This window comes from Macaca fascicularis, chromosome 15 (assembly GCF_037993035.2).
Source record: "Macaca fascicularis isolate 582-1 chromosome 15, T2T-MFA8v1.1".
Classification (NCBI taxonomy): domain Eukaryota; kingdom Metazoa; phylum Chordata; class Mammalia; order Primates; family Cercopithecidae; genus Macaca; species Macaca fascicularis.
In genome coordinates this window covers 86,631,403-86,657,223 of record NC_088389.1, presented here as the reverse complement: position 1 = coordinate 86,657,223, position 25,821 = coordinate 86,631,403, and the positions used below count along the sequence as shown (strand labels likewise).

The 25,821-nt window shown below is 36.5% G+C and overlaps 1 pseudogene; it reads left to right on the top strand.

The window, feature by feature from the left end:
* The first annotated feature begins 4,174 nt into the window (after positions 1-4,174).
* LOC102135734 (JNK1/MAPK8-associated membrane protein-like) lies at positions 4,175-25,333 on the top strand (annotated as a pseudogene).
* The last annotated feature ends 488 nt before the right edge of the window (positions 25,334-25,821 follow it).

Below are 25,821 nucleotides of genomic sequence, written 5' to 3'. Positions count from 1 at the left end.
ACTCCAGCCTGGGCAACAGCGTGAGACTCCGTCTCAAAAAAAAAAAAAAAAAAAAAAAAGAAATAGATAGGCCAAGAGTACAGTGAACACATTATCAGCTTCAGTGAATGGTATAAACTTTTCTGCCTTTATCTCAAAGGCAGAAAAATATAACATTTACTGAGACGGGAGTTGAATAAATGAATTAGGCTAGCTTAATGACTTTGAGAAAGGCAGTGATGAGAGGTGAATCACAGCAGGTTGCTTGGGACAACATTGTTTAGAATTTGGAGTATAAGGTTTAGATGTTTTAACTTTATGCTGTTGTCAAAATGGAAAGTCACTTAAACATTCTGAGAAGGGTTAAAATTTTATTACAGTAATAGTGAAAAAATTGAGACAGAAATGTCACTTAAATGAATTTTTTTCTTTTTTAAGAATGTGAACAAAATATACCCAACCTGTGTCATAACTATAGTGGTATTAGCAGGAAGAAAAGAAAATATGCACGTAAGAAATCCTGAGGAAATGGACTCATTAGGATTTGGGAACATAGACATTAAGAGGGAAGACAGAATTCGCCATTAATGAATGAAAGCTTTCAACCTCAGGCAGTTTTGAGAGTTATCAAAGAATATAAAGACTTTGAGTATGTAATGGGGTCTAAGAGAGTGTTTTACAAACTTGTTGGGTTTAAAGTAGTGGAACATTTACGTGGAAATATTCGAGAGTCATTACAAATACAGAAAATACAGACTAAATCTCCAGAAAGAAGCTAGACTAAAAAGAATAATTTAAGCATCCTGGGCACAGAAGTGAGACTTGAGGCTGTGAACCTGACTGATTTCTAAAGGAAGGCCAACAAAGAAAATCTCACCCAACGAAAACTTGGAGAACATCTAATCATTGTCTATGGAAATTTGGAGATAAATCAAGTAGAGTTAAATATTTATTATAAATTGAGGGGAAGCAATATTTTTAAAAAGAATGAAACGACCAGGAAGTAATGTTATACACTACAAGGAAGTAAAAGAGGGTAGGACAAAGAAGAGAAAACTGGATTGACAATCAGAACGACTCTGTTAATAGATTATGTCCAAAGATGACATCCAGAAGAAACCAGAAGAAAACCAGATTATAAGGTGTTAAGGAATTGGTAACTGATAATCAAATGGAGGAAGAAAATAATGCATTATGCTTTCTAGAATGTTTGCAAATAAACCTTTTAATTAATCAGAAACTTATTAAATCACTTATATTTAACCAGAAATTGGAAATGTCACTGAAGCCTGGATTACATACAGCCAACCATAACAGAGTTATGCTCTGGCTGCTGGAGTAGGGTTGAGGAAGGAGAATCGGAGTAACAAATGCCATGAGAGTCCATGTAAGAAGATCCAGCCTAGTATCTGAAGGTCAGGGTAGGCTTCTCAGAGGTAGTGACTGTCGAGAAATGGAGGCAGATATAAGAAAAGAAGAAGAACTGGGGAAGACAGACAGCTCAGGTAAGAGAGAAAGAATATCAAGTAGCTGGAATATGGCCCACATCAGGATCCTGGAAAGGAAAATGTTGTGAGGGAGTTGGTGAGAAATCAGGAAAGTGATGAAAGGTAGGAATTAAAAGGAAATCATGGCCTTGAAAGTGTTGCTAACAAATTACAACTTTCCCTTGAGTACACTGACTAATGGGGTTCTAAGTAGGGGGTTGATGTTTATCCTAATCACAAGAGTAGCCTTGCTATTCCCTTAGTTTATGGAAAAAGGCAAAGGCAAAGAAAAGGAACCAAATCAAATGGCAATCAAGGGGCAACAATCAATGTTAATTTCTTCTAGTTTTGAGATTTTCCATGCTTCCAAGCATGAAAATTATGAACCTTGTAAACATGCTAAACTTTAGGTTCATGTTACTGCCTACCTTTAATGAATTAGAAAAAAAAAAAAATCTGAGTGGTCTCTATAATTAAAATTTGAACAACTTTAAAACTTCTGGGATGATAATTCATCATGCAAAGAACTTTATTTGGATGCAAGGTCTTAACCAGTATGACTATGAGCAAGCCAATGGGAACAAAAAGGAGCTTTGCTCAACAAAAAGATTAACAACTAATAGTAACTTCCAATCACATAGATGCTAAAGGTGACTCTTCTATGCATTTGAAGATACCAAATAATTTCTCCACAGCAGTAGAAAAAATTCTATTGCTAGAATATATCACAAGTAAAAATTGACTATGGTGCAAAATAACCAATCACTTGGAAATCAATTGCCTATACAGCTAGTTAATAAAAACAGAGGAAATAACACATGTTTTCCATTTAATTATGTCATTGGCTTATGCTTCAGAGTTCTAAAAAAGCATCTTTAAATCTTGTATAACAAAAATAAACACATCAGTGTACCCATGCTATATTTTACTGGTACATTCTAGACAATGTACTAATACCCATAATTTTCAAAAATGACTGGCTAGGGATGGAGAAAGGGAGAGGGACATCAGTGGTTCAAATAAAAACTTGAACAAACAAAACAACTATTTTTAAAATTACTGAGAGCTGGTTATTAGGGACATGGTTTCTTGAACTGAATTGTCACATTTAAAATTCATGACCCAAAACTGTTGCTCTTCTCAGCTGTGCAATTGACACCCACCAGCATGGTGTGTGTTGGAAGTAGAGATGCCTTTTTTAAGATCTGTTAATTTAACTTATGTAAATTAATTGGCTGAAACAGAATTTTACCATTTGGATGTCTTTATTAACTGAAAAGTCAGGTGTTGAAATACTTTTAAATCCTATTATTCTGTTCTTCTGCTGGTGTAATGTGGGCAGATTCTCACTTGTTAATTATATTGTGTATAAAAATAAAAAAATTCAATTGAAAGAAATAAAATATTCTATATCAGTACTTCTTTGCATGTAAACCTATTCTGCCCACAGAGAAATACAGCATTTGCTATCACAAAACCAGCCTTGTCCTGGTCATAATCCCAGAGTCACAAGTTATTATGACAGAACTATTTTCTTTTGCAAGATACTGCTTTCTACTGTAAGTAAATAAAATATCTTGTTACTCTACCATCAGCACTCACCATTATGCAAATACTGCTTAAAGATATCTACACAGAAACTCTCTAGAAAAATCATAACAGAACTCAATTCTTGTCATTTTTAGAGTAACTTTCCAAAATAATGTTCTGATATCATTTAATGTGCAATTCAGAATTCCTGTTTTTTAGATTACACATCGCTGCAAATTATTTCTTTAGAAATATTCCCTCCCAACCCCTTAACTTACTGTAATAATGTTAAATTAAAAGACTTAGTTTCAACTCACAAGTTATTCCTAAAATTTATAACAATATTTACTTGTGAGAAAATGTGGTATCACAAATAATATTTCACAGACCTGAGTCTTCAAATATGTTAGAGATAGAAAACTCTACACTCTAGTTACATACCCCATTTATGTATCTCTATCTTTGCTATGGATTTTAAACACCAAAAGAGGTTTCTACAATTTCTATTCTTATTTATATTTATCAAACTAATGTTGAAAATCACTATATATATATATATTTGCAAATTAGATGTATCATCTTATACTTTTTTATTTCTGGATTCTAATGTTCTTGAGAATCTTTTGGGCATTGTAAAAGTGAATATGAATTTTGCTTGAAAGTACAGTTTGTTGAAAGCTGAAATGAAGATATTAATTCTTATCTCACATATAAGCAATTGGAAAAATACAAATAATATTTATGAAGTAAATAATTATGATTCAGTAAGTGTCTTAATAAATAACAAGGACAAAAAACCAACACTATAAGGTAAAGAACATTCTGATTTAAATTGATTGAAGGGTCTTTAGAAAATATTTAAGGACTGAACAAAAACAAATTCAATAAAAATATAAGAAATAGCCATTTAGGAATTAAGTGAGGGAAGAATGGCACAAAAGGGAAGGCTGGTGATCAGTATGCAGCTGAACTGTCACTGCTGAGTGTTAGTGACTTGAGTCACAGTCATCAATAAGGCAGACTATTTGGTGCATGCCTGAAATAGAGGCAAGGTACAATCAAGACAAACAAGACATCCATCATGTTTTCAATACCCAGAGACTCTATGCTGTAAGTTACCTCTGTCTCAAACTGCAAGGATAAAAAAGCTTAACAGCCCTAGGAGAAGATATTGCCACATGTGGAAATGGTTTAGGAAAAAGACTCCACTTGCCGGAGGCATTGGCAAAATGCTTGCAACTCATGCAGATGAGGAACAAGAGGAAGGTAGGGAAGTCTTAAAAATGGAAACTGTAGCAAGATGAAAAGAATTCAGGATAATGCATTGGAAAACAAAGAGGGTTTGTCTTTTGATGAAAAACATGAACTCTACACAAATTTTAAGAAAAGGCTTATGGGCCCTTCAAAATGGACCCAGGGATCCTAGTGCCTGGAAACCCTAACTTGCTAACACTGTTGTCCACCAAACACAGTTTTATGAGTAAGGGGATTAACTAGTAGCCAATGAAGAGGAACATGAAGGAGAATTTGTCTGAGATTTTTTTTTTATTCCTTCTAACGTCATGCTAATATATTAGAAAGCTCCACAGATGGGGGTAGCATTACAAGTTAAGGGTAATTAACTGAATTACATTATCTCTTATATATATTTATCTTTCTCTTAAATCTATATTCAAATTCCCATGTAAGTTGTTATCTCCCAGCACCCATTTTAGACATTAAGTAATTTTACACAAAAGTTAATTAATTTATTTATGTAACAACTAGTGATTTCTCTGTGCCAGAGACTGTATCAGCACCCCAGACAATGAGTAGTCACTTAAAGAAACAGGAAGCCTTTTTTATTGAAGTTTAATGATCATGACAGATATTTGTCCAATAAATACAGAATAAAGTAATTTGAAATTTCAGTTTATTTGAAGTAACAGATAGGAAGATATAAGGGTGAAAGCAAAGGAATCTGATGAAGTATCAGGGCATATGGCATGTAAATGGGGAAGAGATGTATGATGAGGAGTTAAACTGGCGAAGATATGAAGTGGAATTAAATTCTAGACAGGAGGATGGGCAGGCCTAATACCCTGAGATTGGGGAAAACATGCCAGGTAGAACACGATGCAGATAGTACAGGTAGTAACAAGAAGAACATTTGCAGATGAGCCCTCCTTCAGGAGCTTACAGGTCATGAGATCTAAGTAAGGTCTTTGAGCATTAGCTAAATTACTGACAAATGGTTTTAAGCAGAAAGGTAACATGACTGCACTATAGCTGTACTTGATGAAGATAATTCCGGCTTGACAGGCAAATGGATAAAGAAAGCTTGGGGTTGCAGTGGGGTCATCAGTAATATTGTCAGTAAGAATGCTTAGGAGGTTGTTACACTAGAGTGATACTTATGGCTATGCACATCCTTTTCTTCGTTTCCCCAAGCTTCGAACATTGAGTAACCCAGACACGCATCCAGTGCCCTCTTTTCTTCTTTTTGTGTGCTTATTATATGGGCACTCCTCAACTATCATGGTTTAAAAATCATCTAGATCTCGATTTTTCCAAATTCATGTCTCTGTCTTGAACCTAACACTTGAACTCCTGAAATTAGCTCCATTTTAACTTCCAATATGCATTTACAATTTAACATGTCCAATTCAATTCTTGATTTGGAAACCTCCACATTTGGTCTTCCTACACTTTTTCCACCTGAGTAACTGGGAGCTTTATTTTCCAAGTTGCTCAGCCAATGTTGTTAGTAGACTAATCTCTTTTTCTCACAACCTGCATCGAATTCATCAGCAAATCTCAATGTCAGTAAATGCACAATCCAATCTAAAATTGCCATCTTCACTTCCAACACCCTAGCCAAAGCCATTAAATTAATTCCTTACACTTTGATTATTTTGATAGTTCCTTTTTTTTTTTTTTTTTTTGAGATGCAGTCTCACTCTGTTGCCAGGGTGGAGTGCACTGGCGGATCTTGGCTCACTACAACTTCTGCCTCTTGGGTTCAAGTGATTCTCCTGCCTCAGCCTCCTGAGTAGCTGGGACTATAGGCGCGTGCCACCACACCCACCTAATTTTTGTATTTTTAGTAGAGGTGGGGTTTCACCATGTTGGCCAGGATGATCTCAATTGCTCGACCTCATGATCTGCCTGCCTCGGCCTCCCAAAGTGCTGAGATTACAGGCGTGAGCGACTGCGCCTGGCCGATAGCTTCTTAAGCAATCTCATTTTTTCTAATTTGCACCACTAAATTCTTTCTCAACAAAAAGACTCTAAGTCATACAATAGGATATATTTTCTCTTCTCAAAACCCTCCATTACCTTTATAATATATTCCTAATGGAATCCAATATTCTTACTGTGGCAACTTACATTTCCAAAATGTGTCTGCAACAGCACTTACCATTTCACATGCTCTTCAGTAATACGATCTTGCCTCTTCTCCATTAAGAGATTGAGTTTATCTCTACATTCCTTTGCTTCTGAGGGGCTTTGTGACTGCTTTGAGAAATAGAATATGGCAGAAATGTTGCTGTGTCAGTTTTAGACACAGCCTTAACTAAATTGGCAACTTCCCCTTCTTACTTCTTGGAATGCTCAATTTTAAAGTTTATTCTTGGGGCACTGTCTCTTAAAAACCCAGGCCCCATTTTATAATAAGCTCAAGACACATAAATAAGCCACACATGGGCTCTTTGTCTGACAGCCCTAAAAAGCATCAAACAGATAACCAACACCAACTCAGACAAGTGACATGGACATAAAGCCCATTGAATCCTCATATGACTGCAGACCCAGCTGAAATCTGACTTACATCCTAAGAAACTACAAGCAAGAACCTCACTCTCAGTTGACTCAGCTTATGGAACCAGAGAAGATAACGATAAATTATTTAAGGTAATTTATTGATAAATCATAACGGATAACAGAATATTTATCATGACCTACAAAACCTTACTTTATATGGCCCATCGATAACTACACGATTTCATCTCTTATCATTTTTCTCCTTATTTACCTCATTCCAATCACACATCAGACTGCGCTCCTTAACATTCTTTAGACATGCCACGCATCTGTGTTTACCTCAGGACCTTTGAATTTGCTCTTCTCTAATTATAAGTGTTCCTTCAGATAGTTATTCTTATGGCTGGCTTCTCTACCCTTTTCACTGATCTGTTCAGATATCGCCTTATTAAAAAATTTTCTGGCCTGGTGCAGTGGCTTATGCCTGTAATCCCAGGACTTTGGGAGGCTGAGGTGGGTGGATCAACTGAGGTCAGGAGTTTGAGACCAGCCTTGTCAGCATGGCGAAACCCCATCTTTACTAAAAATACAAAAATTAGCCAGGCGTAGTGGTGGGCGCCTATATTCCCAGCTACTTGGAAGGCCAAGGCCCGAGAATCCCTTGAACGTGGGAGGCGGAGTTTGCAGTGAGCCGAGATCGTGCCACTACACTCCAGCCTGGGTGACAGAGTGAGACTCCGTCTCAAAAACAAACAAACAAACCAACAACAACAAACAAAAAACAAACAAACAAAAAACCTTTTCCTTAACCAATCTTAAAAGAACAACAACAAAAAATAGGTCCATTTACCTTCAGCACTTCTTTTGCTTTTGCTTCTTAATTTGTTTTAGCCTTCCTTTTCGCTGCAGATTTATTGGAGTATACTTGACAAATAAAAATTGTATGTTTTTCATGTGTGCAATGTGATGTTTTGCTTTTCTGTAGTGAAAATACTTAAGGTCTACTCTCTTAGCAAATTTCAAGTATGTATAATACAGTATTATTCACTATAGTCACCATGCTGCATATTAAATGTCCAGAAATTATTCATCTTGCAAAAATAAAACTTTTTACCCTTTGACCAACATCTCCCCATTTTCCCCACTGCTCAGGTTTATCCTTTTTATAGGGCTTATTATTATATTGCATGTTATATTTTCCTTTGCTTGTTTTTATTAATTGTTTATGCATTAAAATGCAAGTACTCTGAGGGCAGAACCATTTTGTTTTACGTTTTTACTGCTGTAGCTCTAGCACCTAAAAAACTAAGCTGGAAGCTCAATACTAATTTTTTCAATGAGCAAATTAATATTAATGGAGGATGGTTGGGTGAATGGAAAGATAAGTGGATGGATGATGAATGAATGGGTACATGGATAGATGAATGAGTGAATGAATATGAAGTGGTGGTAATAAAATGGTAAATTACATGATTTAATCTTAAAAAGCCATTAAATAAAATGATAGCATTTTGCTGAATTGCAGTGGTTCTTACGCCATGCTTGATATTCTTTTTACATTCAGACAAGTGTTTCTGTAGTTAAATAGATGACCACAGTGAGATTTTATAAACTAATGTAATGACACTTGTGAAGAGCAAGGACTGACATAGCTTATCACTCAGAAGAGGTAAGTTTTAATGGGAGAGAGAGAGAGAAATGTGAATACTCTGGGCATAGCTTCCCAGGAGGCCTGCCTCAAATTATTCAATGACCAAGGGAAAAAGACTAGGTGACTATGATGCAAAATGATATATTTAGTGGGAGATACCAGAAGACTTTCAAACAGATTGGGAGGGGTGCCAAAAACAGCAAAAATATTGTATTTTGAATAGTGAAGCTGTTATGTCCAGAAAGGTTGAATGAAATAGATTATTTTCGTGTATAGAATCAAACTCAATATCCGGAGTACAAAAGGCTTAATTTACCTTTTTGTGCCTCCAACGTCAGGCAATTAGTTGAAACCAAAATCAATTTGCTGAGAGCTGGGCTTTGACTCAAAGAAACCACAAGTTTTGGCTTGGTAGTTGCAGCTGCATTCACTCTGTTGCTAGGAAAATCAGGAGAAACAAGTTATGCAAAAGGGTTCCAAGGTTCTGTCCCTTGCATTTTCCTTACAAAAACAAATGGTCCTCATCTTTCTGTTGTTAATGTTTCTTGGTTTTGATTTGTTTTGTTTTTTGTTCAGTCAGCATTGTGTTCTTAAGCAACAGAAATCTTTTTTCTCTTGAGAAGCCAAAAACAAAGTCCTTGAAAGGTGTTATTTTAGTGTGTGTGCGTGTGTGTGTGTGTGTGTGTGTGTGTGTGTGTCTGCCATAATGGTGCTTTTTGACTTTTGGAATTCTGGAGATTTTAAGAAAAAAGCAAATGCAAAATATCAAATGACTTAGACATTATTACCAAGAATAGCAGTTATTGTCACATTTTATAAATGTTTCATTGCCTGCCACAGGCTTTTAAGGTTGGCATGATTTCTGAGGACTTCAGTTCAAAATTTAGGTAAGGCTTCAAAATTCGAGAAAACATCTGTAATTATACAGTTCATGGTCATATTTCTTTCACAAAAAATAAAGTTAACTCTTACTTCTTTTTGGTAACACTTATCTGTAGTTAGTACATAGACACTAAATAGTTTATGTTGCTTTGTGTAGTAATTAAGGTCTGTACAACAAAATATAGTGACAATAACAGATTTGGTAACTAGCTTAACCTGAATTAGCAACCCATATCTACCACTTACTAGTTGTATTCCCTTGGGAGTGTTATTTTTAGTTTTCTCATTTGTAAAATGGAGATAACATTGTATATCCTCTGGGAGTATTAAGATTAATGACATGTCAAATGCTTAGCACAGTACATGCCACACAGTTCTCAGTTGTTATTCTTAAAAGTCAATTCTGTTTCTGCCTACTATTCATGCTTATGATTCCAAGTAAATAATAATTCATATGTGCATTCCACTGCAATTCCTTGTTTCTTAAAGCCTTCAAAGAGTTGCTTTTATATACAAGGACATAGAAATCTGCATTAAAATAAGAATCAGCAAAGCATGAGGTTTTTGCTAAGAGATGAAGGTCATGGGTTTTTCTTTTAGCACAGATTTAAGAGAAACAGCTCTAAGCCAGAAGAACTCCACTGCTTTCCCCTCTGCTTTGAGTTTAGAGGCAGGCAGGCTTGTAATACAGAACCCTGTGCACCACAGGGTTGGTTTGGCAGGCAAGCCATTTGCTATTTCTGAAACATATATGTTGCTTTCTGTTTCTAACACGCCAGAGGCTCTTCTCATTGCCAAAATTTCTCCTTTGTCAAGCTCCATAGGAAACTGATGTAGTCCATGCTCAAAAGACATCCAATAAAAAGCTATGAAGCTGCCACTGATTCACATCTCCACTGGAGGGAAAAAAAAGGAGTTGCAGGATGTCAGGTCAGTCTTAAAAAGTTGTGCTTATGTTGTTACAAAAGGCTAAGGATTCAGCTTTTAAAATATCCCTCTAGGGATGGTAGCTCTGTGAGGGAATGGAAGACGCCATTGAAAAAAGGCTACTATCTCTGTCTTGCTTTTATAAACCCTTTATAGTTTTCCTGAAAGGTAATATCATGCTGTTGTGAGATCTTCTGGCAGAATGTGGGTTTCCATTTGTGATTTCTCATCAATCATTTTATCCCAATAAATAAGAGCAGATAGGGTTCCATTTCCCACCCCCACCAAAGACCACAGACACATCCATTTTAACCACCCCACATGTAAAAGCCTTGGAAGCAACAATACTCCAAGAAATCACTGTCTTTACTGTGAAAACATTTCAGTGCTCATGAGCCTGATCTTATCAAAGCAGTATGTAGAAGTTTACGAATTGTTCATGGTCATTTTTTCTTCATATTTGGGAGGAAAATGCATCTACCCTTTTTAAATGCATTTTGTATTAGTTACTGTACAGGAAAATCTGCTACAATAAAAATACTTCAAAATGCTGAGGTTTAAATGAGATTGGAAAATATTTCTCTTTTATTAAGAGTTCATGGGTGAGAAGGCTACAGTGGCAGGGGCCCATACCCTTCTGTCTTCCTCCCCTACCATTGCCCAGGGTGTCAGACACACCTGTGCGGTTGAAGCTGGAAGCCCCCATGATTGGGTTCCAATAACATAGGGTAGGAAAAGGTATACCACAGCAAGCATTTATATCCATAAAACTAGGAAGTTACCTCTATCGTTTTCACTCACACCCCTTCTTGCCCTAACTTATTCACATCTCCTCAGCAAGGTGCAATGGAGTCTGGGAAATAAAATCTTAGGTGGACAGCCACATTCTCAGCCAAATCCTGATCAGGAAATAAGAAAGGAATGTTGGATTACTGAAAATAAGAAGATGAGAATTGGTATTGTTGGATATTTGACCGTCTCTACTGTGACTATGGTCTGGGAGACTATGCTAGAAATTTCCCCCTGGTAAATTTAATTGCAGTCCTAGGAATATCTGCTTGTAGAATATCAAGTTGCCTTAGTCTGGAATGTTGAAGGAGGCAAACTTTTGGATTAATGATCTGACAAACTATAGGGGTTTGATATGCTTCTTGCAAAGTTTCCTCTTCCATACACACACGCACATGCACACAATGAGGGAGGGGAGAAAAAAGGTTTGTGCTGTTGTAACTAATTAAAGAAGAAAAAAGAACATAGGTAAATTTTCAATCAGATTTTAAATAAATGCCATTGTTAATAGAGATGGATTTAAAAGTATTAAAAGTCTATCTATGAACCACATGTCATATGCAACCGCAGTCATATGAAGGAGACTAAGTAACCAAAAACAAAACAGGAAAGGATTATGTACCCTTAACATACTACATTCAACTACAGTCTTAACAAACCAGAACATTTGCCAAAAAAAGGAAAAAGAAGAAAAGACTATGACAACCCATCTGACTTTGCCAGACTGAGAACTAGATGCAAAAATGATGAGGGGGGGGGGAAGCAGCTTTCCCTCAAGTGCAGAGAAGTTACAATTTTATCCAGGCAGAGTGAAAATTCTGTCCCCAGCCTTTGTCAACAGCTCTTTCTCACTTGTACTGGGAGACTCTGCCAGCCTGCGTCACTGCAGGGTATAGGCATGTGCAGGGCTTCCTCACTCCCTGGAGTGCTTACACATCTTAGGAAAGCACTGAGAAAAGTGCTAAGACAAGGCTTACCATGCTGAGAGTGAGGGTGTTCATGGACTATAGTGTTAAAAGAAGAACTTCAAACTGCACCTGACTCTATAGTTCAATCAGAAAATCCAAAGGGATAGAAGATGAGACCTAATTTCAGGCCCATAAAACATTATCAAAGAACTTTGTACATAATTTGCAAATTGACCGACAGGTAAGGATTTTTCATATCAACCTGACCCTCTTATTGAAATCTGGAAGAAGACTTACTAGTGCCCACGTGGATGGTGGTAATTATGTATATGGACTAGTTTTGAACTGGAGAGATCTTCTGAACTCAAACATAAAAACAGAAGCAACAACAGGCCTATTAATAGAAGCTATAGAAAAGGGGATGATGCCTTGATGATTTTGAAGATGTACATATCTTTAGAAAAAGTCTCTGTTAATACCATTAGGGAGCTACAAAGAACACCTTGAATCAAAAACAGAGATACAATGGGAATTGACAGGAGAGTGGGAAAGGAGGAAGGGAGGAAGAAACAGAAGAGAGAAAACCTAAAATACAAAATGAACATTAAAATCTTTGGAGGCTATGAAAGGTTGAGATAGATAAAATGACCACTTAGATAATACATTTAATATTTTTACTCATAACGCACAGTAAAATATTTTTAAAGAGGAAAATAATAGATAAATAATTTTTAAAAGGTAACAGGCATTCAATCTAACAGGAAGATTATAGAAATTCTATCAAAGACTTATCAGTTTTCAGTGGAAGAAACCATGAATATAGAAATAAAGCAATAATGACAAATAACTAACATATATGAATTATTTACCATTTACTAAGTGGCATACTCCATTCCTGCTGCTCTAAAAAGTATACCTGGGACTGCGTAATTTATAAAAAACTAAAATTTATTTCGCATAGTTCTAAAGCTTAGGAAGTTTAAGATCAAGGCACTGGCAGGTTTGGTGTTTGGTGGGGCCGTTCTATCAATGGTGTCCTTGTGGCAACTTCCCCACATTGTGGAAGAGCTGGAAGGGCAAAAGTGATGAACACCGTATCCTCATATGGCAGAGGAGATAAAATGGGGCTAAACTCACCCCCTCAAACTCTTTTATAAATCAAATCACTAATCCCATCCATGATAACAGAGCCCTGGTCTCCTAATTACCTCCTGAAGACCCCACTTCTTAATACTGTTACATTGGACATTAAGTTTCAACATGACTTTTGGAGGAAACACAAACATTCAAACCAAAGCCCTAAGTATCTATCGTTATCTCATTTAATCTCCAGGAAAATCTGATTAAATATATTCTTACCTCTATTTAATAACTGATGTGAAGAAGTTTGCACAGAATTTTAAATAACTCATCAGAGTCAGTAGGTGGCAGACCCTGCAAATCTGGTCTGTCCACTTCTAGAGGTTCACTTCTAGAACTTTATATCTACTTCACTTGACTTCATTATGGAAGTGAAGAAAAATCTGAGTCTAACATTTGAAAGGGTTTTGTGCATTCCAGTGGAAAAATAAAATAAAAAGCAGTTCTCTGTAGATATATCCTAAGGCTGAAAAATGTTTGAATTTCAACAAGTAGAAAAAAAAAATCCTGAAGGCATTTATAAAGAAAAAAAAAAATAGGTTAGCTACAAAGAAAAAAAAAAAGACCCGTTTCAGAAGTCTATTTCTTGACATGAAACACAAAGAAGACATAGGAATTTTGAGGGGTAAAGTTTAGGATCTAAGAGGTCCCTGCCTGAACAAGTTGTCATTCATATGTAAGAAACTCCAAGAAAAATGCTCAGTTACACAAGGACTCTTGAGATACTCTCTCCTTTGTAAGAAGATTATTGCCTAATCTAACTGGGTAATGTAACTAATAAATGTCAAAAATGAAGTATTCAAGTGGGAAAACTGTTGTGACAGAGTAGGCTTAAAACAATGGATTGAGAACATGAATTAATGTGAACTATCTCTCCGTGTTTAAAGGAAAGTGACATGCAGTTAACCTGCTTTGGCTCTTAGACCTTTTCCTGGTTCTCCCTGATTAGTATTTTCATGGTTTCCTCTTGCTGGTATGGTTTCCTCTTTCCTATGATGGTAGTTCATCAACAAGCTCAAAATAAATGATGATAGATAGATAGATAGATAGATAGATAGATAGATAGATAGATAAAATTAATAAGGCATTGAATTTCCTTATCTGAGTACTAACCTAGGCTCTCAACCATGTGAATTTCCATTTTTACTTTGAATGCTTATAAGAAATTCTTCTTTGTATGCATCATATATTAACTATGGTTTCAAATCATCAGGATCCTTGAATTCATATAGGGGCTTTAAGACACTATTTGGTTGACAGGTATCAAGGGCCAGGACATCAATGGACCAGACCTCTAAAAACTGCCCTCCATGAAAACAATTATTTTTGACTTGAATTTGAAAGTTTTTGAAACTGTAGGTGCTCTCCATTAGTCCTTCTTGATGATGTTAATCATGTCTGGAATGAGATGTATGTTGTTTGGTGAAGGCTGGTAGTTGGAGAGAGGAGGCTGACAGTGGGGAAGACTGAGCAATCTATATGCAGTATAAGGTGAAAATATGTACATGTACATTGTACAGTTTTGCTTCTTGCTATGGAGTGTAAGAACTGGAATGATCCCATGTCACTGCCAGACACCACAAGAACAATGAATTTTCCTAAAGTTTTCTAGCCATACTAATCACTATTCTTCTGTCATTCACTAGAATACAGAACACATCACAACTATTAATGTAGCAGTGAATGGTCTAGCATTGGGTGGGGGAGGTAAAAGAAGTAAATGGTATAAAATGACTGACAATGAGTACTAAAAGTACATATTAAAATTACTGTATAGTTATGTGCAAAATAATATTTAGTTATTGATTATAAACTGAATGGAAAAATAAGTTTGAAGATTTCATATGGTATGTAAAATTCTAGAATTCAAATTAATAAAATTCTCATAATCTAGGTCTATAATTGGCTAGATCTGTGTTAACTTAGACTTACAAATAAGGAAGGTATTAGCAGAAGAAATTAGGCTAAGTACATTATTTTGAAAAGGATAACTTTACATTGTCTTTTATCATTAGTGATATATAGATATACATTTGTATTTAATATACTGAAAGACAACTATGGCTAGTTTACAAAACATTTATAACTTCCACATAACCTACATGAAACACCAGAAAACAAAACATAGTTTCTCTGAAGAAAGTCAAAAGAGAAGGAAATGGGAAAAATAGTATAAGATGAGAAAAATGATTGACAAACCACTTGTAAATATTAAACAATAAATATAAAAGAGTTGACAATGTTGGAATTTTCCCCAGTCCTGTGCTCCTGGAAAATAGCACCAGTTAAGAAATCCCTGACAGTGTTTTATGAAAATGGTTTACAGCAAAGAACCGCTTTTCCCCACATAACTTAGCTAACAGTCTAAGTTATCTTTCCCCATACAATTTAGATAACAGTATGACCCCCTTGTTGTCCATGGCAAGGCCAGATATAGACCCTTTAAATTCCCATTGTTTATCTTATAAATGATTAGCTGAACTATTTATCCTCAAAACTATCTAAACATAGATATAAACATGTACTGGTTGGTTAAAAATCACCTGTCACCTGTAAAAGCACACCACCTATAACTTCTCTGTTCCTCTCTATAAAGTCTAAGGCAAAACCAAGCTGTGAGACCCCCTGATCTTTGGATCTGGGGTTCTGTTCCTGTTTCAGCAGCCTGACTAAGACCAAGTCCCTTAGTTGTTTGTTTTTTGTCTTTGTGTTGTGCCGTAACCTGGATAGGACTGGAAGCCCACCTCTGGACTCCCATCTTCTCCCCTCAGTGACTGAGGTCTCTCCAGCCAGTTGTGCCCCACAATTTGGGCATCCCACAGTGAAAGCAGTGCCTGAGTCCTGTGCTCCGGACATTGTTCATGACAATATGGTAAAGATTCGACGTTAATTATTTGTTTTACTGTTCTTTTGGTTTGGTTGCCAGCTTTTGTTTAACCTTGTTACTGGAGGAAACTCCAATGCATACCTTGACCCCCTTCAAAATCCCTGTGAATTATGTGTTTTGCCATTATAGCCACAATTCAGTTCATTATCTCCATTTGGCATAGTTTTACTAAGGATTATGTCTCTCACCACCAGTTAATTCCTCCTGCTCCTTCTTTATCTCCAGCAAACTCACACAATTTCCTCACTCGAAACCATCCTTGAATACCGTCACTGCCATTTTTCTTACCAACGATTCCTCCTTATTCTGTGTTTTTCTTTGTTCACTTTTGGACCTTACTCCTCCTCTTTACCCTACCCTGGTTCCATTAAATTCTCCTGCTTCCCAGTTTTCCATTCCAACCCATATTATTGGCCTTTCCCTACCTGTAATAAAAAATCAATGACCTGAATACCCATTTGAATAAGTACACTTTAAGCCTTTGTCTCACTTAGATTTACATAGTACTGTCAATGACTTTAAAGACACCTGTAACAACAGGGAAGAATTTAGTAACAATTCAGTCCCGTCATCAGCACATGTTCTCCCAGGCTCCACTGATTTATATCCACTTGTGCAGCTGCTTGTGGGCCTGGGAAATGGACTATGAAAAAAGTCAGAACAGTCCTGAGGCTTACATGCATGCTAAAGCCATCGGAGGAACAGCTTATTAGACAGAGATGCAACATATCATAAGATGGAGAGATGAATCCAGCGTTAATTACAGATGTAGATTAGAATATGTTTGAAAGAGTCAGGCGCGGTGGCTCATGCCTGTAATCCCAGCATTTTGGGAGGCCAAGGCAGGCAGATCACGAGGTCAGGAGATCAAGACCATCCTGGCTAACACAGTGAAACTCCGTTTCTACTAAAAATACAAAAAATTGGCAGGGCGTGGTGGCGGGCGCCTGTAGTCCCAGCTACTCGGGAGGCTGAGGCAGGAGAATGGCGTGAACCTGGGAGGCAGAGCTTGCAGTGAGTGGAGATCACACCACTGCACTCCAGCCTGGGCAGCAGAGCGAGACTTCATCTCAAAAAACAAACAAACAAACAAAAAAAAAGTGTTTGAAAGAACAACTCTGGTGTTCTTGAGGGCTGAATCACCTCTGCCGTTGGTGTTAGGTTTCTTAAGGTCTTACAACAAAGATTATAAATGTTATTTAAAAACGAAGTGGTGGAAGACTACGATCCCTGAAATACAGTCACCAGCTCAAAAACCTAAGGGCTCCATTGTAGACAAAGCCTAGTCAACACAATGCAATCTCAAGGCTTTATAATTCAAACAATTAGAATGAAAGGTGCTAGAGCAATCTGCTCCCTAAAAAATCATTTTATGTAGGGACACTTGCAGATAGTATAAAGAAACATATAACCTGGCCTTAAGATGCAAAAGGGAGCAAGAGTCAAAAATTCATCTTTCTAGTGGTATTCCTTCACACAACCATTACCCTTGTGCAAAAGGAGATGCAAAAATCATCCCATGAATGGATTCCCCTTCATCTTCCCAGTGAACACAAAAGCAAACTTTCCTCCTATTCCCCACCAACCCTCACTTGGAGCAGGCAAACCATACCTGTGGTGGGACTTGATCTACCTTATGACTTGAGTTTATCTAAACAATCTTTTGTCTCAGTAGGACTTCTCATTAACCTGTATAGCTTTATGCTTAATTTCACTAATCCAGTAAACCTGGAAAAATATATTATTTCCAATTGGAATATCAGTATTCTTTGTTTTCTTCAACTTCCCTGGCTCTATACCTATGCTCCTTTGCACATGAACAGTTCTTATTAGCCATGAGGCAATGGTTGCTCTTGTCAACACGTTCCACCCATCCCTTTAGTGAAGCAGCCCTCAACCTTTTTGACACCAGGGACAGGTTTCATCGAAGACAATTTTTTCCATGGGGGACATGATTTTGGGATGAAACTGTTACACCTTAAATCATCAGGCATTAGTTTCTTAACAGGAGTGTACAACCTAGATCCCTCACATGCACAGTTCACAATAGGGTTCACGCTCCTATGGGAATCTACTGTGAGTGCTGATCTGGCAGGAGGTGGCGCTCAGGCGGTAATGCTCACTGGCCTGCTGTTCACCTCCTGCTGTGTGGCCTGGTTCCTAACAGCCCACAGACTGGTAATGGTCCACAGCCTGGGGTTTGGGGACCCCTACTTTAGTGGAAACAAAGGGGTTCAGGACAACTGCAGAAATATCCATAAAAAAGAAACCCAAATCCCTACCCCATTAGGGTCTTTACTCAAGGAATTAGTAATTACCCCTCAAAGCTAATGAAACTCCTTGACTGACAAATGTGTTAACATAGCTGCTTTCCAAGTATTCTTCCCCTTTTCGATCTCCTTTAGAGTCAGAACTCTACTTAAATTCAAGAGATAACAATTGCTAGCACCTGAGGCTGAAAAAACTAATGGAACAGGCTGAATTTTTTTTTAATTCAGATGGTCTTTGGAGACACCTAGACAGCTGCCTGATTTCTCCTCAGTCTTTCATCTGCAGTGCAGTGCAGTCTCCACAGTATTATATATCATGGCACAGAAAAAAAGTCTCCTTCACAAATATTGGTGCAGATGCTTCAGCAGTCATTCTAAGCAGGTAATCTCAACTTCCCCCATTTAACAGAAACATAATCCTGCCAAAAATATAAAGGTAGGGCAAGAACAAGAGCTCGTTTTTATGAGTGAGTGAACCAAAATTTTAGAATGAAAGCTGGAAGCTCTCTATTTCTATCTCTGTATGTTCACATGTGTGTGTATGTGTTCCATGAATGGGACATATATGCAAAGCAGCCCCCAAATGCAGAAGGAACCGAGACATCAAAGAACAAGGCAGACAAATCCAGTTTATCAGTAAAGTGTGAATTATTCAGGAACTAACAAAGGGAAGCATGGTCTTGGGTGGCAAGACAGGTAGATCTCCACAGCATTACATTCCACACTCAGGGCTTATATACCATGGGGAAAAGGGGAACATGCTTGATAGGGTCTACTAAAGGTAACTCCAGAACAGGCAAGAATGCTATGTGCATTGTACACTATAATTTGTGCAATAACAGCAAGGTTGTATTGATTTAAAGGCAAGATGTATAGTGAGTACACATTTTTATACTAAGGACAGTAAATAAAGTAGGAATAAGGAGGCACTCATGCAACTATGGTTAATCGGAAGTCTACATGGTGAATTAGCATCAGAATGGGGTAACTTTGATCTCTATAGTGTACATGAATGTATATAAGTTATATGTGTAATATTATCCTACCTTCAAATAGTATTATCAAATTATATTATAAATCTCTAAAAGGAGATCTATTCCGACTAGTTTACAGATAAATAAGCACTTATATAAACTGAATATTCTTAAGATTCTTAGAAATTAAGGAAATTGAATTTCTCATACTTTCAGTATGGAAAAAAGTATTCTTATATAAACTACTAAACTCAATGTTTAGTAGTTTCTATAAACTCAAATGTTTATAACTCAAATGTTTTCAAGAATTCAAGTACACATAAATTAGGTAATTCTTTGGCAGCAAGACTCATTTAATATTGTTCTTTTATCAAAAACAGGGATGTGTTCTGAGTTATTTGTGTTAACACATGTTTTTATTCTACTTGGGCATGTTCACCCTAAACTTGTACAGGTTTACTCATCAAATAAGCTTGCATTACATATAATAGATATCTAAGATGATTATGAAATGTTTAATCAAATTGAATCATTATTCTGACAAACTTTAATTCAACAGTTATTCTGTTTTGTAGCATGACAATTGGTTTGAAGATATTTTCCAAGATATTTAGTAACTTAAAACCTTAGACTTATGTTAATGACTTATGAAGTCATTAAATATCTCGATTATTTCTAGTAAAAAAGGATACTGAAGCATAATTATGAGCTTTATACTTTTTCTCTTATTTTGATGGTACAGAGAGACTGTATACATATCTGAAGGAAGTGTATGGCTATAAAAAGTTTTAACATGTAAGTTGTAAGACTAGCTCTGCTAGTCTGTTACAAAATGCTGGTATATAAAAGATAGTTCATACTTATCCACCTCATAGATTTTCTGGGAAGTAGAAGCTACTGTGGTTAAAAATTATAACCAATGTAGGTAAGAGAGACTTTACTAGGAGCAATTGTGGCCAAGAGGAACAATTTTATATGCAATGTATGGAAAAATAGGACAACTTTGTTCTAAAGTAAAATGACTGGTTTATCCAGAATAAGAAAGAGGAGAGTGTGTGAAAAAATCTAAATGGATATAGAAAGTTGTAGAAGGTTCATGGAAAAAGAATTTCATATGTCAGGCTAAGGCTCGATGGATTTATTTAAGGTTGTTTAAGAAGAGCTTTTGTATTAAAATTATACTAATACAAAATTAGATTAGATTTGATTTTCTTTCTGTAAAAATGACAAAATTTACATGGATTATTGGTCTTCTCTTAAGAGTTTAGAAAAGGTTTTTCTTTAACTTCTGAGTAATCTGACAAAAATACAAAGATACTGTGTCTTACCAGAATAGTTAACTGTGTTGTGTGTTGACTGTATCATGTCCTTCATTAATTAAAAGAACAAAGTCTTCCTACTTTTGATCAAATTTCATGATAATTTCTAACACTTTGCTGACCCCAAATCAAATTCTAAATGATATGTTTTGCATCTAAAACTGTCTTTAGGATTTCACGGGGTACATGGAAAATCACAAAGAATTTATTTTTTTCACTTTATACAAGGAGAAATGCTAAAAATAATTACGTTTATTTCACATTTTGAATTACATAGGAAGAATTGTAAAATCAGAAGGGATGCTTTGCCTTCCCTGGGTTAAATCAAGATGGGTAAAATATTATTATTATAAAAATTCCAGAAACTACATGCTGTGTGGGAAATTCCCAGGGAATCATCAATATCCTTACTGTCCATGTATTTTTTTCTATTTATGAGAGTACCATTAATGCTTTGCCTGATTTTAGATAAAAATAATATGGTGTTTTTCAGTCATAATTTCAGTAAATGTTTTAAAAATATTAACCTGATTGTAATTGTATCCTTTAACAAATTAAAGAATTCAAAATTCAATAAGTTCTAGGGCAGTGGTTCAATTGAGGATTCATATCATTTAACCTATGAAGTTTAATTCATATGTTTAGGACTTACTCCAGGCTTACAAAATCTTTTTACTTTATAATCTTGATATATTCTAACTTGATATATTCTAAAATTGATATAATCTTCATATATTCTAATTTATAATATTGATATAATCTTTATAATCTTGATATACCATGTTGGATATATTCATGGTACATTACATTTAGGGAAATTTGATGTTATATCTGAATATTGTTTTCTCTGTAAAGATATGGCCATCCATTTTCATATATTAGAATTGTATTCATTCTTTGAATGAATACAAATTATGTTTGCAGATATTTTATCTAAAACTTTTTTGGATTGACGATTTTGTTTTCCATGCCATAGAAAAAACCATTTATCCTTATTAGTTGAGTTTTTTGTGTAATTAAGTCACATCAGATCTTTCACTTTTAAAAATTATTAGTAATAACTTGACTACAGATGCTTTAATCTACAAGTTATTTTATTTTACTCTGATCCCTCCTTGGAAGCCCTTGCAAATCTGTCTTAGAGATCCAGGACTCTATGTCAGGTATATGTTTCTTATGGCATTGCTTAAAACACCATTGAAATCATACCAATGAATTGAATCAGGATTTCCAGCTCCAGTGAAGAAGCAGATGTGTTCAGAAAACTGCTAATCTAAGATCAAGCAAATTAAAAATTAATTACATATGAAGGAAAGAAGGAAGGAAGGAAGGAAGGAAGGAAGGAAGGAAGGAAGGAAGGAAGGAAGGAAGGAAGGAAGGAAGGATAATTATGGGCTCTGCATGGGATATTGCTAATATGTTAATATTCTATTTTCTGGATATTAATAATCCCTTTATATTTTCTCTTAATTGACCTATAATTCATACCAAGTTATTAAATTGTGCTTTTATAGAGAAATGAAACATTCATTTTTTCCTTCCTTCCTGACCCCTCTGGAATTCAGAAACTTATCAGGTATTCTCATTTTCATGGCAATGTAATTATTTTTATAGGATCAATAAGAATCTACTCTTCTTATTAACAATACATAATTAGAAAAATTGATTATGCAACCCAGATGTTTACTTGAATTTTTTTTTGAGAATGATACTCATTTTATCAGATTGCCCAGACACTTACATGGAGTGACCAAGTTGGCCTTAACATTTCTTTCCGCTTGACTCAACTTTAGACTGATGTTTTCCTGACTCTAGGCTCCTGGTTTCCCTATTCTTAGAGCATTGTCTTTACAAAAACTTATGTTGAGATTCAAAAGATGATATCCAAAAGACTGGCACTTTGACATGCTGAGAAGCCTTAGCAGCTGCCTCAGCATCAAGGTCCCCCTAACCTAGTCTTATTCTCCCACCCCAAGAGCACGAAGGGACTCTAAAATGTTATCTGCATCCACTGAGGAATGCAAACACACCTGGATGGACGTTTACACAAGATATTACCTGCCTCTTGGGCTCATTCAAGTTCCAAAGATAATCCTTTGCAAGTACACTTCTGTCTCCTGAGTCAATTTATTCTCCCTAATAATTATTTACTAGGTGGTCAGTCTGAAAGGGCTAAGAACACTGGGAAACATAAGATATTAAGCAGCCCACTCTCACTTTGAATGAATCAAACTCTCAGGGGGAGTTTCTCTTAATAACTCCCATGCATAAGAGGCTTTGCTGGTCTCAATCTTTGTTGTCTGGTTAGTTCTGGGAAAGTTTAATTCCAGGAGGGACTAACTGGTGTCACAGATTAACAGGGCTGACTGGTGGTCCGTCACAAACTTGTGGGATACTGGAGGCACTGTACATGCAAACACCATCCTTAACCATCTGTGGCAACAACAGTCTTTTGCTATCTCAGTCTTTTTCTCAGAGTAAATTTTTGGGGGGATCGGAAGAGACTACATATTCTGCCCCCATTTTATAAATGACACTTAAATCCATGGTATTCTAAGCCTGGAATGAATACCACCTCTGCGGCTTTCTAAACAAATTGGCTGTATTTAAAAGAAAAAAGATACTTGGAGCACTCTCAGCTTCAACAACTATCTTACTGGACCTATGAAAAGAAAGATATAGCCTTAGAAATTCCACTGGCAAACCAAAACTAAAACTAAAGGAAGAAAAATACCCAGAACTCAGATTTTAAACGGAATTAAAATCCTGCCTGCTTTGGATCCTCTTTGGTATTTACAAAGAAGACATTCCAGCTTGGAGTCTAGTGGCTAAGATGGCCAAGATTCCACACTGCCGGGGTGTGATTCCCAGTCTGAGAACCAGTCCCTTGAAAATGTAAATCTTCTAACTCAAAATTTTTAAAGAAAATATTCATTAAAAAATTGTGGTGCCCATTTGTTCTGTAATCCTTTCTATCCTTATAGATTTTATTTCATGTTTTACTAAGTATCTTTTAAATCTTCAACTGTGGGACACTCAAGTTGTAGTAGGCCTTTGTGCGTAGGTGGTCAGCTGAGAAGTGGGCAGATGAGAACACATGAACACAGTGGAGAACAACACACACTGGGGCCTTTTGGAGGGTGGAGGGTGGGAGAAGGGAGAGTATCAGTGAAAATAAATAATGGGTACTAGGCTTAATAGCTGATGATGAAATAATCTGTACAACAAATCCCCATAACACAGTTAACCTATGTAACAAACCTGCAGTTGTACCCCTGAACTTAAAATAAAAATATAAAAAAGAAAGAAAGAAATATGGATTGTATTTCATTTGCAACCAGTGAAACATGCTAATTTATGAGCTGTCCTTGGGGGGGTCTGGATCTTGAGAGGTATGCAGCTTTTGCTCCCTCTTTGGAGGCATTGGTTAAAGCCATAAAGGGCTTCTTGGTTTTATTTTCTTGTGTGATTGTTTTTGTTTTCAGTCATCTGTTTAGGTGTACCTTTGATCTAAAACTTTGGTTTATATCTACAGTGTGATAGTACTTTTTTTTCAGTTTGCCTTGTTTCTTCCACTGGGCCAGAGAGACAGCCTAGCTCCATCACTGGATATTGATCCTGTGAGAGGAGAAGGAGGGCCCCTCACAGGTGACAAGGGGAGGCACAGCTCTGCAGCAGCTGTTCTCTGGGCTTCAGTGAAAGGCTGACTGCTCCCAAGATGGAAAACTTGCTACTTTATATTTAAAAGGATTTTTAAAAAGCCATTCTTTGATCTGCTTAATTAGAAGTAGATCTAATTTAGATCTAATTTTAAAAGTAGGCTTAATTAGAAGTTGATATTCAGATGGCCTGGATGTCCAGGTGCTGTGGCCAGTTTTGCTGATCCCAGAGCTTCTTGGGGGAAACCTACAGGTGGCCATTGGCATGCCTTGAACTTTTTCATGGGAAGATCTTATGTAAAAATGGGTCAACTGAAATGTCTGGAGAATGTGACTTGTGCCAAAGACGGACAGAGAACAAATGCACAGAAATACTGTCAGCCTTCCATGGTATCTCCAGAACTTCACAATTATCTCTACATTGAATTTATTGGTATTCTTCCTCTTGTTTTAAGTTGGTTCTTTATTGAATGGTACTTGGGGGAAAAAAAAAGTTCTAGTGCATTTTTCCAACACATCACTGGATTATTTGAATCCAGTATGGCAGCCATTATCACCTTGCTTATAAGTGATCCAGTTGGTGTTCTTTATATCTGCTCATTCATGTTGAGTATTGACACTTTCAGATTGGTACACGATGCTTTACCACCCAAGTCCAGATTATGTTACCACAGTGCACAGTACTTAGGAAGCTGTCTACCCACTACATATCATTGTATTTATCTACTATGCATTCTGCTTGGTATTAATGATGCTGCTCCCAACTTTCCGGTGAAGAAGATTGCATGTGAGTTAGGGACGTCTGACTGATTTAAAAGTATTTATGCTGCACTTTACTTTTTCCTAATATTAATCATGCTTCAGGTGGTTGGTGGAGGCCTTTTACATTATGCCTTCCCATACCCTATATTAGTGTCATCTTTGGTTACTCTAGATGTGTATGTATCGGCTTCGGGGAAATAGAGAACTATTATGATCTTCTGGTCAGAAAGAAAAGACTTATTCTCTTCAGCCACTAGTTACTTCATGCTTATAGAAAAAGAAAAATCTTCATTTCCAGAGTGAATAAACTTGAGCAATATTTGCCCCTTTGGACTTTGGCACATACACCATCCATTTATTGCTTGTTCACTGCAAAAGATACTGAAGTTTCACAGATACTCTCAGAAGGAGCCAATAGACACTGATATGGTTTGGCTCTGTGTCCCCACCCAAATCTCATGTAGAATTGTAATCCTCAATGTTGAAGGAGGGACCTGGTGAGAGTTGATTGGATCATAGGGGCAGTTGTCCCCTTGCTATTCTCATGATAGTGAGTTCTCATGAGATCTGGTTGTTTAAAAGTGTGTAGCATTTCCCCCTTCACTCTTTCTCTCCTGCTACCATGAGAAGATGTGCTTGCTTCCCCTTCACCCTTCCACCATGATTATGGTTTCCTGAGGCCTCCCCAGCCATACCTCCTGTACAGCCTGTGGAATTGTGAGTCAATTAAACCTCTTTTGTTTATAAATTACCCACTCTCAGGCAGTTCATTATAGAAGTGTGAGAATGGGCTAATACAGACACTGAAGGTAAATATGCAAAATGCCAAAAAAAACCTAAGAAGTGTTCCTAATTTAAAAAGTAAATAAACATAAAAAAGGAATTAATGAAATTCTGCCATTCATGAGAACAA